The sequence below is a fragment of the Nipponia nippon genome, unplaced genomic scaffold (assembly GCF_047370975.1).
Source record: "Nipponia nippon isolate SJK-2023a ecotype South Korea unplaced genomic scaffold, ASM4737097v1 scaffold_5, whole genome shotgun sequence".
Taxonomy (NCBI): domain Eukaryota; kingdom Metazoa; phylum Chordata; class Aves; order Pelecaniformes; family Threskiornithidae; genus Nipponia; species Nipponia nippon.
In genome coordinates this window covers 72101289-72120284 of record NW_028262369.1, presented here as the reverse complement: position 1 = coordinate 72120284, position 18996 = coordinate 72101289, and the positions used below count along the sequence as shown (strand labels likewise).

Below are 18996 nucleotides of genomic sequence, written 5' to 3'. Positions count from 1 at the left end.
GCCACTTCAGCTCACTGGCTCCTAGGGCCCGGTGGTGGATGCCATGCCCTTGTGCAGTTGTTCTGAAGCTGCCTCTTGTTGGCTTCGTTGTAACATCTGTGGCTTTAGAGCTCTCTTACTGGAGGAGAAAAAAAAAAACAAACACAACAACAACAACAAAAAAAAACCCAACCAAAAACCCCAAACCACTGCTGCATTATGTAAGTAGTAGTAGCACTTACTTAGCTGGCCTAGGGAACAATGGCTTTGCAGATTTTGAATGATTTTGGTGTGTTCTGTCTCTGCATCATAAACTTACAACCCTGAGAACTTGCTTTCCAATCTTCTGCCCCTCCCCAACATTCAGTATTTTAAGTATGCAAGTACCAGCCAGTTCCCACTTCATGGTTTGGAAGAGGATGTGTTAGGCTGGGCAAAGGACAGGTTACTCTCACTTTTCAAAGCTAGTTTCTTGGCTTTCAGTTTGAATGTGTCCAGCGTTACCCTTCAGCATTGATTCTCACTTGTGAAGCAAGCATTGTCTAAATCTTTGTTCTGAGAAAGTATGTTTGTGAATGTCATCAGCTCTGAACCTTTGGAGAAGCTGAATGGGCTAAACTCCTCCGACCACTCACTGGAAAGCTTCCCTCCTCTCTGGCCTGCAACTGTTTTCTGTTTCTCTCTTCATTCTGTGTGTGCATGCATTTGCATGCAGACTTACCCCTACCCATTTTGATACGACATACAGAACTGTATGTGTTATACTTGTATTTATTTTATGAACACTATAAAGGATATTAATTGCATCATAGACCTACTTTCTGCTCTTTTATGCTAAAAGATTAGATGGTCCTTATGCTATGAACTACTAGCATGGCAAAGCTGTAGTCTCTTTGACTGGTCTAAATCCCTTTGAATCATGCTTTCCAGAGAACTGCTCCCATTTCTTAAGATGCAAACCACATTCCTTATTCCTGTTCATTTTTTTTTATGTTAATTCCCTTGTTTCCAGCTGTTGTCTTGCCAGGAAAAATAGATACAGGACAGTTGGTTGGATGAACATATTGCAGACAAGACAATTTCTTTATTAAAGTCTAACACAAAGTCTGAGAGGCTCTGTCAGAGTGGCAAACAACTGCTTATCCAAGCTGAGATTGCCAAGTTTCAGAGGAGATTGCTTTATTTTGGCAAAGTACTGGAGCACATAAGGAAAATCTTAAATATCTTTTTTTGGCACTTCACAAACAACAGATTTATTAAACCTCGTCACCTGTGCGTTATGGAAGACTGTAGGTGTAGAGCTGAATGAATTGCAAGAGGCAGACAGTATTTGAAAAAGGCCACAGAGTTCAGAGGTGTTTGTAATAGTAAAATTTACTGTGCATGGAGAAGGTCAGCCACAAATAGAACTGCCAGGCTGTGGGATCTGTATGCCAGAGTCCTCTTCCATTATGCATGGAGGCACTGCTGATAGTAAAGGGAGGCTCCAGGTGGGAAGCGTGCATCTTCATGTGTTTGTGTTCTTGCTGGTAGTGCTTTTGAGAGATTTGTTTCTGACTTTGGGAAGCTTGGCACTGTAATTGGTATGTGCTCAAGAAATAATGGCAGATCCAAACATCAGGTATCAGTTGTCCTGGAGTGGCCAGGTTGCTGACCTTGTAAACCAGGGAGCAAAATCTCCATAGGACAGAAGCCGCAAGACAGATAGCACACCTTGCAGAGAGCTGAGGAGACAGGAGTAGTTTACAGGCAGGAGACTGTGTAGGAGCCACTGCTTTGTAGACTTCAGTTACCTGGCCAAAGAGTGGGCTTGTAGTTTGCTCCCAAGGGAGCTTGACTTTAGGAGCCAGCCAACTGGAGATTTCATGCCTTTAGCCTAGAGAATGAACTATCTAACGCTGTGGTAAGCCATGCTGTTTGAATCTCTGATGCTGATACAACGAAGTAATATGCTGTTAAGTGGCTCGCGCAAAGGATCTGTATGATTTCATGGAGCTGTGTTTGAGTTAGGATGAGTCTCCCTCCACCCCAGCCTGCCCCTGCCTTCTGCATCTCTTACACAAAGGTGCCATGGAGATTGCAATGCCTGGTGCCACTGGGACACCGTCTCTCTTTTCATTATCACCTTCACTGCAGAGAGATTCTCTCCTTTATCTGCTTCCTCTCCAAGACCTGCAGGTCCCCAACGTGGCTGTGGGTGGTACAGTATATTCTTATTAGGTCTTCAGCTGTTCTTCCTGTCACTGGGCAGCATGCAGTGGGACCTGTTGCTGGTAATGGCATGGTACTGGGTGATTAACAGTGCTAAATACTGTGGCAAGGTTTTATCGTCTTGTAAATCTAAAGTCAGAGTACAGATTTCACTGGAGCATGTTGGTCCATCATTTTAAGTCTTTGAACTACATCAGCTCTGCTGCTGATTATGTGATCCAGTCCCCTAGCAAAAAGTGTGTGTGTGCGTGTAGGGTCTGGCAAGGCTTGTGCTGTTGCTTTGTGTGTCTTTTGGATGGCTTGGGCCATCATTTCTTTTCCATGTGGTTGCTGTTCCCATGTTCTCTCCCCCTCTCCTTTGTAACCTGGTGTGTGGCATTTGAGTGCTAGTGAAATCGTACTTCTTGTCCCCTTCAGTCATAGCTCACTGTGTTAATGATAATATGGTACTTCTGGTAGAAGCATGTTGCATTGTATTTTAAAATGGTTTTGTACACGTAGTGTATCCAAAAAGAAAATTTTGTGAAAGAAGGCTTGAAAACCTAGTTAAGTGGTAGAATAATAATCAGCATGTTGAATGCACTGACGTTTTAAGCAATTAAACATTTTCAGGAGAAGAAAGAAAAACTATCGGTTTGGAGTCATCTAGCACTTTTTATCATTTCTAATAGCTAGTGTTTTGTTAGCTTGCTAGTGTTGAGAAATTTGTAACAAAGTTTTTTATAGTGGTTCTAAGAGACATGTCTTTTAACTTGTACAAAAATTGCCTTTTCTATTAATTAGGTATTGATCTGTTCTTCCCAGTTAATTGCAAAAGACTTTTTCAAAAATTCGTATTTAGTTCAGTTGTTTGTTACTGCATGCATTGGCTTTCAGCTGTGCAAAATGTAAATAAACTTAACAATTAAATAGTGTGATCGCGTACTTTTTGTTTTTTAGATAAAGTTGTCTTTTGTTTTTTTTGACAAGATTTTGTAACAAGGTAGTATCTTTTCATTTGCCTATCTGGATGAACTTCAGTGTTTTGGAGAAAGATATTCAGTCTGCAGTGGATTGCAGTATAATTTCTTTGTAATTATATATTGTTTTGAGTTTGTGCTATATATTTCAATTGAAAGCTTCTGCTTCAGCTAAGAATGCAACTGAATAAACAGAACTAAGGGGGCTTTTAAAATGACACACGAATAGATCATTTGTATTTGAAAAATACAGAAACATTTAGAGAAAAAAGTCTAAGTCAATGTATGTTTCTTTTCAAAAGTGCAAAATTTTTTTAAGGTGAATAGAAATCTTTTGATTCCTTGATGTGATAACATTTGAACAGTGAATCAGTTGATCCCTGTTTGTCATGCTTTTAGACAATGTCTGTGGATTATTTGCTTTTGGACAGCTGCTTGCACTGTGCATTGTACCTCAGCACATGCTCCTTTTCCCATAGATTTTAAGTATTTTTTAAATATTGTAGAATGCATCTTGTTGATTCTTATGTTCTGGAGGAAACTGTAAATTTGGAAGAAGTGGTGCACAACATGACTTTTGAAGTTTTTGAGGGCTATGTTGTAACTGAATGACTTTGCGCTAATAAAGGCTCCTGAAGTATTTTTGGTGATGAAATAAGAAAGGATGAGGGCAGGTTTGAACAAAATAGGAGTTTCTATTATCTTGATGATACATGGCTGAAGAGTGGGCCTCCAAGTGCTCCAGCTCCCTGGTCCCAGTAACTTAAGCCTGGTCATTTAAGTGTTAAACAGCTGCTCTTCCCCTTTTCTACAATGTTGAGGCAACTTCAAAAGATTGCATAGGCTTATAGGTACAAGGATACATGGCATGCATATTTTGATTGTGGGAAAATGGGTAATTAAACTGGTAAGGTTCATGTGGAGTTCTCTAGGTACAAATAACACATGACTTTTGACATTCACAGGCTTGGCTCCATATGAAATCTAAAGCATGGATGCATAGCTTTCAGATCACAGTTCTCAAGTCTCTGGCTCAACAAACCTTATTTAAAAGTACCGTTTTTTCCCTTTGAGCTTGGCTATCTTCTTCTTCCTCTTGCTCCTCTTTTTCTTATTCCTTTCCCAGATCAAAAACCATGAAAACTCCCAGCTCTGTTGTTGAATAGTTCTAAAGTTGTAAGATTTTAGCTCTCCTGTCATCTGCTTTCTGAATGAGCAATGCTGTGTTAGGTACTGTGAGCATTGGTTGGAGCAAAACTAAGTAACTAAAAAAATAGTCTTTGAACACTTTCGTAAATGCACGGTTTTGTAGCAGTCTGAAGGAGCAACGAGTTTTCTGTGCATCCTTTAGCTCGGACTCCTCTGCTGTATTCCCCTCGCAGGGTCCTTGTGGGCTGTGGAAGGGTCGCTTTGTATCGGTACAGGTGAGGGGCAAACTGAACTAGGGCTTTTCTTGTTTTGTCTCAAGCACAGTGTTTGTTTCGATGTTATTCTTCTTTGAGAGAAGGGAAAAGGACAGAAGGAAAGGGAGAAGAGAGTTTCATTGTGTCTAAAACTCCTTAGAGTTTTACAGTGTTCTCATGATCAGCACACAAGCGAACAATTTTTAATATGTTCTGTGGTTTTCTTTAAAAATCTGATGAAAAATGAAATAAGTGTTTAAGAAGCTAAATTTTAATTTGATATCCACTTGATAGCTCTGTACTGGACTACTCCTGTCATTGATTTTACTTTTTAAAACACTGTTTTACAGCCTACTTAAAAATGATTTTCCTACATGTGGGAAATAGTGAAGTAATTAAACACATTTGGGTCTATGCATAAATTTTCTAAAATTAACTGTCTCTTTCACACTAATCTTTCTTGTCTTTAATTGGGTTGAAATGTGTGAAAGGGAAAAAGGTTTGATAGGGAACTATTTTTCAGAGAGTAGTTTAACTACAGAGCACATAAAGGATTTGTTAGATGCTTGGGCCAGGGAGGCAAGAACCTTCTGTTAGAAGGGGAAATATTTCTGTATTGGTTTCTGCTGCATTGTTTTTGGGTAAATCTGCTATTTCCATGCTTTTTGTACCTTTCTCCAGTGGAGAAATTCAGGTGTGCCACAGTCAGGAACAAAATATCCTATCACTTCAAGAATTAAAAATCCTTAATCATGAAATTGTGGCTGTCACTTACCACATTATTATGGATACATTTAATGTTAATTAGTTTACATTTTCCTTTTTTCCTTGTTTGTTTCCCCAGCAGAGTTTGCTGACCAATTCACTAACAGCAGTGCTGACTAACCTTTTCAGTCTTCAAGCATGTCTAATAAGTAAACTAATGCATAACCCACTGGCACAAAAACTGAGAAATCGTTCTGAAAGGTCCCCAGTGGTAGGACACATTTCGGGGAGAAATGGAAATGTGATGGAAGTGGAGGTGAAAAATATTAGGTGTATAACCTGCTGTAGTAGACTTGATGTAAAATAGTAGAATAAACGGTTTAAATACTTCAATTTGTAGCTGTGACTCTCTTTTTTTGGCCTTATTTATGGCTGAATTCTTACTCCCTCTTTTCTTGTGAGTAGAATTGTTGCCAGTTTGGAAATTCTTTTCCAATGCTGAGTAGGAAGCTAACTTGTTTCAGGTGTATGTATATAAATTTTAACCCCAAAGCAAATGTTTTTGCCCTAGGGAACTTTTTACCTTCAACTCCATCATCTTTGTTTTCAAAGTATGTTTGGTGTTATAATAAACTAATTTTTTCAGTTAACTGGAATTTTTGAAGCATGTCTTGGGATCAGCATTCAGTCTTTCACCTGCTATAACAAATTTGAGACACATGGTTATGCGTTTTGTATTCAACTTTTCACTTTCGAGTAAGTGATTAATCTTTCTTCTTGTCATGTTTCATGTCACAGTAGCACTGTCGTTTTCTCCCTCTGACAGCCTGACACTGTTTAAACATCAGTCTAATTTTGCACATAAGCCAGTTTAAGAGAAGGCAAAAAAAAAAAAATCACGTGAGGCATGTCACAATAACTTATTTTCAGAAGCAGCAGGCTTGCAGAAGGCACAACTTGCTCTGTTCTGTCTTGATTTCTGCTGACAGCAGGCTGTGGTGTTAAGCACATATAACAAAATTCAGGAGTATTTCAGACAACAGAAGTATGGGAGAGTACATATCTTACTGTGAAATGAAAAGGCAAAGCTTGTTGGAGGGAGAAGGTGGTGGAGCCCATATATGATTGATTCGTACTGGTTTCTCTATCTTTTTAGGGGAAACGTCTGCTTTATGCCATGTGTTTTTAAGAATTACAGTTTTCTTAATATGCTATAGTTCTTGTTACAAGTCTTGCCTCTCACCTTTAACATTTGAACTATCGACTTTAGAATGATGTTTAAATATGCTGATTTTACCCTTCTGTTTTGTAAGTTCACAGTAAGTCATATAGCGGTTATGTCTAAAATAAGAGTAAGCGATCCATTAGGAATGGCTTCTGTCTCCCGTGTATGAAATCTTTTATGTACTGTTCCTTACTCTGTCATCTTAGGTACATTTGTATGGTCAATTCTTCCTTTTTTATCCTCTAAGAACCAGCATTTCATGACAAAGTGGGAAAATACTGCTGTTTTGTTTCCTTTTTAAACAAATTGCACAAGAATCTAGAAGCAACATCTGAGATGGGTCAAAACCGTAACTTTTATTTAAACTTGATAACAGTTTTCATATGTAACTGTGTATAACCTCAGTATTCCTGGAGGTGCGTGAACATGCCTAGAAGAATGATATCCAACCAACATATACGGTATGTAATGCTGCCCTAATGAGAGAGCGGTTTAAGAAATACCATTGTCTCTGGACCTTTCTATCAGGGTCTTCATGAGAACAAGAGAAGACAGAAAAAGCAGAAAGCCTTTCAGATAACATTTGGTAAGGTAGGGTGTTAAATGTTGTTGTTCTGTGTATTTTGTGGCTGCTTATTTATCTTTAATGCAAACAAAATTTACTTACCAGATTATAATGAGATTATACTTAGGTTACATGGGGTTCCTAGAATAGAGTTGGTAGACTCTATGAAACATGTTGATAGGTCAAGGTTTTAATTAAGCTCTGGTCTATTCCGCTTCCCTGAAAGTATCCTGGACCACTCCTGTGCCTTGGTATTGAGAATGAAAAATTAAGGGAATGCCTGTCTGTAAAACATCTTTAGCTTGTATTTGCCAGCCTCCTTATTTTGCTCATGGGTTCAAGTTTACCATTCTGATTTTTCATTTTTATTTGCTCCCTGACTTTCAAACATTGAGTTGCAAAGGAAAGCCACAATATAGGAATTAATTTTTTTTTTTTAGAGATTATTATTATAATCACAAATGCAGTTTTCAGTTGTTTTCCATGTGTCTGTCTGGTCTGTGCTTGAAGAGAGATCTCAAAAGGGTGTGTGTTCAGAAAGGAAGGAATTCACTCTTAATGGGCCCAGTTTTCCAAACACTTTTCAGGACAGGTGTGGAAAACTTGATGCAGATTAAGGATATTTGCCAAAAAACCTGTTATGGTGTTAAATCTGGCTACACAGAGAGCTTTCTACTGTGGGAACAATATATGCGAGTAATGAAATTTCTGGTGAATTCAGCAATGTTTTTTTTTCCATGGGAGGGATGATACTATTACGTACATTCTCTATAAAGAAATTATCTTTATTTTTTTTATGTAAGAACACGTGACTGAAGGGTACCTGTCATTTAAAGGTTTTGCTTTGAAATTAAATAGCAGGAAGTTTATTTTAATGTTTAGTCAGAATTCTGTAATAGTGAAAACTTCTATTAACTTAATGTTACTTTTAAGGACAGGAGTGAGAAAAAGAGAATTGGGAGAGCAGTGCCCATGGAGAGTGGAAGAGAGACTTCATTTTTCATAGGAAAAGCTCTTTTGTGGTATCTTATTTTCTTATTTTCAGCTATTGTGTATACAGTTGTCTTATGCTCATTCCAATTTTTTTTTTTTTTTTTTTTCAATTTTGAGGTGTCGAAGTGGGCAAAGTAGTGAACTGTCACGTATGTGTTCTTTTCTCTTGGAAGAAATCAAAGGTGTAAGGCTAAATAACTGTGTCAAGGCTAACACTTTTTTTTTTTTTCTCGAAATAAATTTTGCTCTGTATCTGTGCTGAAGAAAGCATGGTCAATACATCCTCCACTGGGAGCAGGAATTTGCAAAACTGGTGTTTTTTCTTAACTCCCTAAGATTTTAGTTGAAAATTTCCTTTCTAGCGTAGAGGAGATGCTTCCTTGTGCTGAAGACATCTGTTGTTAGGTCCAAAGTTATTCTCCACTCTAACAATTGTCTTCACTAGAAAGCAGTGGGTTAAACAACATTTCCCTGCTTTACCAAATTCCACTAAAGGGGAAAAAAGAACAGAAAACCACTTGGGTGTCTTCAGCAGGTTGACATACAGGATAGGAAGTGTTGATATCATCCAGGGGCTTATCAGTCTGCCATAGACCTTTGTATCTGTTTGTGGGATAATCGCTTTCAGGCTTTTATGATTTTATGCTTCTCTCAGTAGTGGCACAAATGTGCACTTACTATGGAAATTACTTATCCACTGCTAAGCAGCAATACCATTAAAGTCTGAGAATTGGGTCTCAGGGATAATTATTGCTATGTCTACCTGAAGGAGTCTCCTTGCACAAAACTCATGATTTCAAATTTTATTTAGGGTTTTGGTGTATCAAATAACATCTTCGGGACTTTGAAATATTCTCACCTCTCCCTTGCTCCTCCCCTGAACAAGGAAATCAACTGATCAGACAGAAGTACTAAAGTTGTGTTGAAATATTAACTGAAGCACTCTTGTTGAAAATATAATCTCTCCTTTTTGTTCTGTCTTGTAAGAGTGGAAGAGAGTTTCTTGTGCTGTTCCCAGAGCACTGTGATACACCAGGTTCTGTGTTTCTCTGCATCGCCTATCCTGGCCTTTCTCTGTGTCCCCCTGCTTTCTCGTTTGTTGGAGAATGGAGTAGTTTCTTGCAGGATCATCTTAATTCAAGTAAATGCTTAAAGATGCTTAAAGAAAATTGCTTATGTGGATGCATTTTTTTCCCCCTTCCTTCTGGATTTCCCTGCTTTCCATATATACGCTCTCCTTTCATCTGCAGATCAGAGGAAGAAAGTGTTGCCACTGAAAAGAGGGGCATGTCTAATTCCTTTGAGTCAGAAATAACCACCTTCTTCCTTCTCTTAGACTCCTTAGTATCGGTTGATCTGTATTCCTGCCACTCCTTTGGGTTATCACGTGCTGTTGGCCTCATCCAGTCTGTTACTCTGTCCACTCGACACCTATAATATAGCCCTAACTGAAAGTGTCGTCAGGAGGAACTTTTGACCCTTAGTTGGAGTTTGTTACTAAAGCGGATTTGTATTATGCTGAACTTGGGTTATTTTGAGCAGTTTGCTATTTTCTCCTCCTGTCCACTCACAAAGATATTATCTAGCTTATCACAGCATGTATGCAGATATGCGTCTAAAGAACACTTGCTTAAAAAGGAATTTTTTGGTTTATACAGGCTTCATTGGTTCAGTTTATAAATGAAGTGTCTTAAAACACTTTTGCAGAATGACGGATGACAAGACCATTGGACTCATTAGCTTTAAGACTATTATTACTATGCTACAAGTCAGCAGTTTATTCCTGTAGAGCCTTACAGTAATGCCAAAAGATCCTGTGAATTCTATGTTTGTGTCTTTTGCCAGAAAACCCAAAGATGTCAAATTTCATGAAACTAGGAATTGTTGTTTCACTGAACTTCAATGCAGTTGCTTGTAAAATCCAAAGATTTAATCCTAGGATCGTATTTTAAATAACAAGATGAAATGAGTTTTAAAAGCTCTTGTGTTACATTATTCTCATGCTAACTCTCCTACTTGTCTTGAGTCAGCATCTTAGGATGTTGGGCAAAGTTATTTGGTGGGTTTTTTTGGTGTTTTTTTTTTTTTTTTTTTGCTGTCCCTGAGGAGGTTTTTTCATGATCTTTGATCCTATCTGTCTAAAATTACTGAACTGTGAATTGTGCTCTTCTTTGTTTAGTATACCTCTGTGTGTGTGTGCACACTCTATATAGAGTTGTTTGGATTGCTTACAGTTAATTAAATTATCATAAAGGAAAGCCCGATAGGAACCTGTTTTAGACCAAGCCTGTTGCGGTAGTGGACTAATGAGTCAGCACTTATGTAACTAATGCTTAAAAACTTTTGTTACAATATCTCCTTTTTCAATTAAATAATTCTGTGAGACAAAGCAGTTGATTGCTTTTGTGTTTCATGCAGGATTTCTCCACTTTTTTAAAGTCTGTTGAAAAGCCTGGAAATGTTCCATATTGTATTTATATTTAGAAATATTAATATGATGAAAAGGATTTTTACTCTTAGATAACCTGGAGCTGCAGGTTCGCTTGCACTGAAATCATGTTGTTCTCTAATTTCTTGCGGAGAAGATTGAGTTTGTCTGTTGTACCTAGTGGAAATATCTCCTATTGAATGAAACAGCTAACTATTCCATAGGAAACTTTCTTTTATATGTAGGGCTTTGAAGTACAGTGTTAGTGGAGGAAGAATAGGAAAAGGGAAGATTTGTTTTCCCTATTGTAATGCAGTGAATCTCTTACACTAGTGATGGACCAGAAAACTATGTTGCATGTAGTCTCATCTTCTCTACCCCTTCTGCTGCTGGCTGCTTCAAAATGACAGCAGTGATGTTCTTCTTTATATTTTCCCGTTTTTCATAGACTCCCATTTCTGTTGAAAATAAAAGCACTGAAAGGTTGTATTTACTTCTAGAATAAGAAGCGAGAGGTGGAAAGAACTCTTGACAGTTGTCCCGAGGCAGCAGAAAAACTAATAATGAAAGAAATAGTTCCATGTCTGTAAAATATCTGGTCTAAAATGAATACATCTCTCTGCCCTTCTTGGAGATAAGCTGGTTAATGGCATTTCAACAGGCTGGTGAGTATTGTGGATGATATCTGTTATGTAAGAATACTAGATACTGCTGCAGCGCGAACAATTTAATATTCGTGTTGTCCCTAAGCATCATTTACATATACAACAAATAATGAACTCAGGAGCAAAAAGACAAAGTATCTGACTTACATATTTTCCTTTGCTTTGTATGAAATGCATAAAATGTGCTGCTACCGAGTGGCCCAGAACTTTGCAAGTCATTTGAAGACACCAGGTCTTTTCTCAGAAGAACTTCAAATGCTACTTAGGCAAATGGAAATGATGATGATTTAGATGTAACAATGCAACAGGACAGAGATTGCAGGGAGATAAGTTACTGGAATTTAGAATTGTTTCCATATTGCTTTATGAAAGACTTTTGGATCTGTTCCTCTCTCCAGACTAGCAAACTAGAAATAATTTATTGGATTGTATTTCAATATCCAGTATTTGCTTTATGTACATCTTCAGACAATAGTAAAAGAGAAGGCAGGCTCATCCTCAAAACAAGCACGTTAACGTTAGAAACAGACCTATCTAGAGCTGTCTGAGAGTAGCGTGTTCTCAATATAATCAGGCAATAAAAAATGTGAGCTTGATGTCTAATTCCACAGCCTCTATAGCTTGCATTTAATAATTTATATTTTTTGTCATTGCTGGTCTGTAGAGAAAAAAAGTAAAGACTAATGAGGCAGGTAAACTTCTGAGAGCAGATGCAGAATTTTTTAAGCTTCATGATGCATCTAGACTATGTTATGTTGATAAAACACAAGCAGACGGATTATTACATGCAGGGGAAAGGCTGAATCTTGGTTGGAGCTGGGTGAACCTCTGTTCAAATCAGAGGATAGGTTGTTTGCAGATAGTGGACTGGAGCCTCAGCCTTGGATGACTGATGATGCATATAATTTAGAAAGCCTGGAGTGTACTGAAATATTTATGCTTCCCTGGACTGCCTTGTTCCATGTGTACATGGAAACTGCAAGGTTAGTCTGAGAAGCTGGCCAAACTACAGCTGTGTGCTAGCTGAAACTCTTTCTACAGGCGAGTGGGAAAAGGGGCTGCTACTTTAATATCCTTGAAATAAGAATGCAATCAAAGATGTTTTTAACATTTTAGGAAAATGCCTTGTGTATGTACAAGATTGTCTGTATTTGGGTTTAACGTTTGTTGTATGGCTATTAGGTGCTTGGTCCTCCAACTTTTTCCGAAAGTAATGAACATGATGATTTCATTAACACAATCTACTATGAGAAGCAGTGGATGATGATTTTCCACTTCTTGAATTATGCTAATTAAAGCAAAAAAAGTATCACGGAAAACATGAAAATTCTAGTTTTAAAAAAGCCATTTTACAATTTTTTTGGCACTGTACAATTTTTTGCACTTTATAATGAAGATATGAATTGTGATGTTTTTGTTGAGGAATGGGGGGAAAAACCTGCAATAGATAAAAAATGAAATGATGTCAAATAGATTCTAGTTATTTGCTTAACAATAAATTAGGTAGGGTTTGTAGATGATAGCAGTCATAGTGCTCACAAGGAGTAGCAGAGTTGTGTCTGCATGCATAAGAAAACCCACCCTCAGTTACATGGCTTTGCTGCAATGGCTATTAAAATAGTTACAATATTTTACAGATTTCTTTCTTTAATTTCAAAATGAGCTCAGTTTTTCCCTCATCTCTTGTTTTGATTTCGTTGGGTTTGCTACACTTCAGTAGCTTTTTCAGTATCTGTGTCCATTGTGGCTAGGTGCAGCGTGTGCTCTGTTTGGAAGCTGGAGAAAAGATTTCACCGCCCTTGGTGCCAAGAAGCTAGTCCTGTGGTAAGAGAGTTGTTCTCTTAGCACCTTTAAGTGTGGCTTAATGGTTAATTACAGTTTGTTACAGAACCATTAAATATTGCTGCTTGATTTGAAAGGATACTATTTCAAGGTTGTTGGTGTTTGGTTTTTTTATACCTCTCTTCGCAGCTGTGGGTTTCTGCTGTTATCCTTTAGTGTCGTTTGTGCGAGCAGTGCCATTTAATATGCTGTTCACATGGACCTTTTTTGTGACAACCTAATTTCAATACAATTTCACTTGGAAATATATAATAATATAATATAAAATATAACTAACAATATTTTACCTTTAGCAAGTTAACATAGAAAGTGTATCTGTCGTGTTCAGTGTCCTCCCTCGCACCCTCCTCCACCTTTTACATGGAATCTGTAACCATTTTGACATTGTTCTTCGCCTCCCTCGCTAGTTGGTAAAACACAATTTTTCTTCTATCGTGATTGTAAAGAAGATGTAATGATATATTTGTGGCTATGTTCTTAAAAGAATTGTGTAAATGTTTTGTATTTTGTAAGTATTGGAGAAAAAAAATCAACCTGTCAGGAATTTGGGATCATGAGCCTTGTTTTTCTGAAATTGCATAAAATGTGGTCTGTATTTTTCTTTGTCGTGTGAATGCCAGTACTGCTTTGCTGTTTTCTGCAGGCTTTTCGTTTGTATTTTGATGGTTAAATAAGTTTTCTGTTTTTTCTTGATCCATCACTGTAACCACAGTAACCATTTTAACTGTGTTTGATTTAGTCCCAGTAGGCAAGCAAAAATTAATATTTAGAGCAATTCATAGGCAAAGCGAACTTATCTCTTCATCCCAGAGGATTTAAGAAATGAATTAATTAACTATTGTTGGCTTCAAAATTGGTGTAGTATTGACAGGTTAAAAATTGTTTTGTTGTGTTTTCAGCTTTTTAACTAGCTCCATACTCTTTCAGCTTAAGAAATAGACCAAAAAAAACCCCCAAAACCCAAAACCCAGTGCTCATTTAAGCTACTGTTGTAAAAATACCTAACAAAACAAAGACCAAAAACCCTCCAAAAACTAAACCCAAGCAACCTGCCCCCCCCCCCCCCCCCCCACCAAAACCCAAACAAGAAAACCCCAATCCCCGCCCCTCACCCACAAGCAGAAACACAAGGGTTCACTTGGCCTTGACTTGCTTGCATTGCTGGAGATCTGAGAAGCCAAAAGGCCATCATATCCAGCAACAGGTAAGTGTAGCTTCAGTGCAGTTAGCATCCCTTTATTAAACCTGCAAATTCTGCATGTTGAATATTAGGTATGTATTTGAGCTCTTGTACTTTTATGTTGTTTGCAGCTCTGTAATTTTGTTTCTGGGATCAAAACTCAAAAATGAAAACATGCTGCAATTCCTCTTACAGTTATAATATATATATATAAAATTTATAGTATATTAGATATAATATACATAATAGCTACAAACACACGCGTATATAATACATAAATATATATGATAGCTAATGTATAACTGTGTGTATTGTCATGGTTTAACCCCAGCCGGCAACTGAGCATCACAGCTGCTCGCTCCCCCTCCTGGTGGGATGGGGGAGAGAATCGAAGGGCAAAAGTAAGAAAGCTTGTGGTTGGAGATAAGAACAGTTTAATAATTGGGGAGAAAAAAAGAAAAAGATGATGATGATAAATTGTAGTGAAAAGGAAAAAAACAACAACAAAGAGAGGAACAAAAGCCAGGAAAAACAAGTGATGCAACCGCTCACCACCTGCTGACCGATGCCCAGTCCGTCCCTGAGCAGCGATCGCTTCCCCCCCGGCCAACTCCCCCCAGTTTATATACTGAGCATGACGCCATATGGTATGGAATAGCCCTTATGGAATAGTCTGGGTCAGCTGTCCTGGCTGTGCCCCCTCCCAGCTTCTTGTGCACCTGGTAGAGCATGGGAAGCTGAAAAGTCCTTGACTGGTGTAAGCGCTACTTAACACAACGTTTTAGTTGTTGCTATCAACCTTATTCTCATACTAGTTGCAAAACACAGCGCTACACCAGCTACTAGGAAGAAAATTAACTCTGTCCCAGCTGAAACCAGGACAGTATATATAAGCATACAGCTATATACAGTTATATAATATATGATACATTATATTAGATATACTATATATTATAGCTCTGTGTATATCACAGAGATATATTAGAGACAATATTATCAGAGAGATATATATCATATCTAATATAATAATATATAATTGTATCTAGTACAACATATAATAATACATCCTATATCTTGGTGTGTATATATATTCAAATAAATATATATTTTTGTGTGTGTATATATATTTATATCTGTAATTATTTCTCTGTGTATGTGTAACTGTGTCTATAATATAGATATCTGCAGTGATGTATCACTGAATATCTTCAGTGGTCAGATTGATCCACATGCAGGCAGACGTCTGGCATGTGTAAGGGTAAAGCTCTTTAAGTGAGGTGTAAGTTATTAGCTCAAGGAGAAACAAGGGACTTCATTTTCCAATAGTGACGTTCGTTAACACAAAACTAAGTTCAGTTATGTCACAAATGCAATTGCAAGTGAGAGTCTTAGAGATGCAAGTGGTCTCTTACATGAGACATGGTGAAAGTAAAGGAATTGGTCACTAACATTGGAAGTAGTGTTACTTCCTACACTGTGTGTCTTTAAGATGTTATTTTGTTAGATTTATAGCCTGAATGCAATTTTTTTTTTAAACTCCTACCTTCTTAAATGTTTTCTGCTACACTTCTCTATTTTCTTCCCAAGCAAATATCAACATATAATATCTGGAAGTGATTAATGGTAATTACCATTTTGTATTATTCCCTGTGTTTTGCAGTTAAGAGCACAGTAAAGAAAAAGCCTAAGAAAGTAATAGAAAATCAAAATGCCAAGATGAGAGCAGCAATTCAGAGAGGAACAAGTGCATTGTATTTTGTTTTAATGTGTTAGGTCTTTTGACAGATATTGTCCCATACTTTGATCTGGTGATACGCTTTGATTTCTACCTAGTCTAGCAGTTTGTTGCTAAGTGCTCTACACAGTACAGATATTGCTTTTGTTTGTCATCTCTTCAGGGAACTTCCAGGGAGGCTAATGCAAACTCACACGCACCATGGAGGAATCAGAAAGGAAAGGTGGGAGACTTCGGGAGAGATCTCCGAAGTGTCATCACCCTACCTGGCAGTGCTGTGGTGGGAACTCTGCCGTGCTGGCTGCTGCTGTGGGCTGTGGCTAGCTGGGGAGCTCGTGGAGTTGGGGTTCTTCTCCTGCTGGAACTCAAAGATACAACGTAAAGTCACGGTTTTATCTGAAAATCTAAATTTGTTTTGATTGCTGCTTCAGTAGGTAACGAGTGTATTGTGGGATTCTGCGCTTTACCAGGAACTTGGTCTTAGCCTAATTAATCATTAAAGGTTGTCTGCGTACTATGGTGGAGCTTATTAATAGAGACTGCATGTATTTCAGAGAGCTGTGACCCTTTCATGAGTAACTATAGAAACCTCAGCAACAATAGTTATTAGCTTAAATTATGGAGTTCATATTTTTTAAGAATATTGGCCAGAGTCAACGGCTAATAATTTTGGTGTCTAAAATGATGAAGATAGATTGTAAAACTAAAATTCTGGTTATTTAACGTTGAGGAACAAGGTGATAAATGGCTTATTAGTTTTCACAAGGTCTCTCATACTTTTGAAGAATTACAGAATACTTGTGTGAGATATTAGACAACACTAAAAAAATCAAGTAACTTGCATATTTTCTGAAGTTATTGTATACGAAACGTTTTATGCCCATGCCCATTCTGCCAGATTCACAATTTAAGAGTGCAAATTACTGAAATAGCAAATAAAACGTCTTTAGGTTTTTTGTTTTATTTTAAGTATATTTCTAATATAGATTATCTCTTAATATTATACTTGATTTACACTGCTAAATGAGATACTGAAAAAAATTCTGTCTCACTTTGCAAAACAGTGTTAGGTGCAAGTGTCTCTGAAACAGAAGGGAAAAAGAAGGAATGTCAAATGTGACCGCTGCTGCAGAACGTTGTTAAGGCCTATAGTTACAGCAGGTTTGAAAATGGGAAGTGAGTATTTGTACAGCTAACGAGATAACTGAGTTGATGCCAGCCTATATTTTGGAAGAGAGTTTAAACTCAGTCTTTCATGACTTAAATTGCTTTATAATTGTTTTGAATTGTAGAAGGAAACCTGATTTGAAGAGTGAGAGTATTCAAAGATACTCTTACCATTTAATGATACATATGGCAGAGGCCAGTGCGGGGAGATGGGTTATTGGATTATATGAACAGAGCAAATGCAATGTGGTAATCCCGATGTTTTCTGTATTGCTGGAGTGTGAAATTCAGGGGAGAGTGTACCGTAATGTACTAATAAGAAATAATGTGTTAGGGTGGATTTTGCGCTAGTTGAGAGAGAGAGAAGCCATTTCAGCAGTGGTGCTGTTTTTCAAAAAATAAATCACAAACCATCATGCTCTGGACCAGATCAATGGAGTTGAGCGAGACCATCCTCTGTGTTTGTGAGTAACTGGGACACAGGGAGCAAGCCAGTGGGTAGGAGTGAAACTTGTTTTGATGGCAGGATCAGAATGTTGAAATTAGCCAGTGGGAAGAAATGCCTGTGTTAACGTGGCATAAATGTTGTCCCACTTGTGGGTCATGGAGCTGTTCAAGTAATTAGTGCTGTCGTTGTTTTGTTTTTCTGTTCTTCTCTCTGTCTGTACTGTATATTGCATTGCAGCTTGTTCAGTCTGCAGGTGTTTTTCTGGCAGGATGCCGCTGGCGTGCTGAGGCAGGACTGTCTGCTGACAAAGCCGTCCCTTTAGGTGGGCTCTGTCTGATGTGCAGTCTCCAGGGTACTTTCACATAAACACTTTGCATAAAATGGTTACCTCCTTGAACTAATGTTGAGGGAGACAAACTTAATTCTTATGCATATATTAATCTCATAGTGATGTTTACACAGGTTCCAGTTATTAAAATGTGTAATGGGCTGTTGAGTTGGCCAAAGTTTGCAGGTAATATTATTTTTCGTCATTCTGCCAGCATTTTAAGGGGAATCTGTGGGAACTGTGGATCTTGAAAGCTGTGTTCTTATTATAATGGAAACTAAAAGAATAAATATAATTATGGAGCGTGGCAGAATGTGGAGAGGGCTGGTAGAGCAGTTCCCCAAACCCCACTCTCTGCTGTGCCCAGTTCTTAGGTTTGTTTTCAGCTCAGCAGCCCTTAGTGGCTTCTTGAGTAACACCAAATACTCTGGAATCCTACTGGCGCCAAAGAAAAGTTTTTATGCAGCCTCCAAGGCCTGTTTGTGTATGTTCTCCCTGCTTTCCTTGGGAAGGCTCAGCCTCTGACTGACCTGTAGGCAGACTGTCGGGACAGGGGGAGAGGGAGGCGGTGAAGTTTCTGTGTCAACTGCCTGCGCTCTCCTGTGTTCTGCACAGCTCACCCACAGCTCAGTATGCTCAGAGGCTCCCCAAACCAAAATGCGGTAGTCAGGAGAGGCCATCCGGGAGCCTTTCATCCTGCTGACCTGAATACCCTTGTGAAAGATAACGACACAGAGTAATTGCAAATCTCTAGGTATTACCCATCATAATGTGCACGGATGTTTTGTTTTGCATGTGCTAACTTGTGAAATCATGTGACTGATTGCTTATGTACCTTTCAACTGTTGAATCTGCTTTCCTTATGAAAATCCACACACTCAAACCACCAAGTTCTTATACAATATTGCTGCATATTCTGCTAGTTTTTATGCCTTTCCGCCCTTCTGGGGTTGAAGGTTGCATCAGTTGATTAGCACTTGTGTGTGTATGATGTTCTGTAGCATTTAGACATTGGACTGTCATTAGAATTGTGCCAAGATTTATCACGTTATGACCCTGTAGAGCTTGCCTTTAAAAAAAAAACAAAAGCCAACAACAATTCATCATCTTTGTTACAGCATATGCTGTGCTCTCAGTTCAGCCTTTGGATCATCAGGTTAACT

The 18996-nt window shown here is 38.1% G+C and overlaps 1 protein-coding gene across 1 annotated transcript in view; it reads left to right on the top strand.

The window, feature by feature from the left end:
* The window catches only part of PARD3B (par-3 family cell polarity regulator beta), a 427889-nt gene that overhangs the window by 46944 nt on the left and 361949 nt on the right, over nt 1-18996 (top strand). The gene's annotated exons all lie outside the window — the stretch shown is intronic.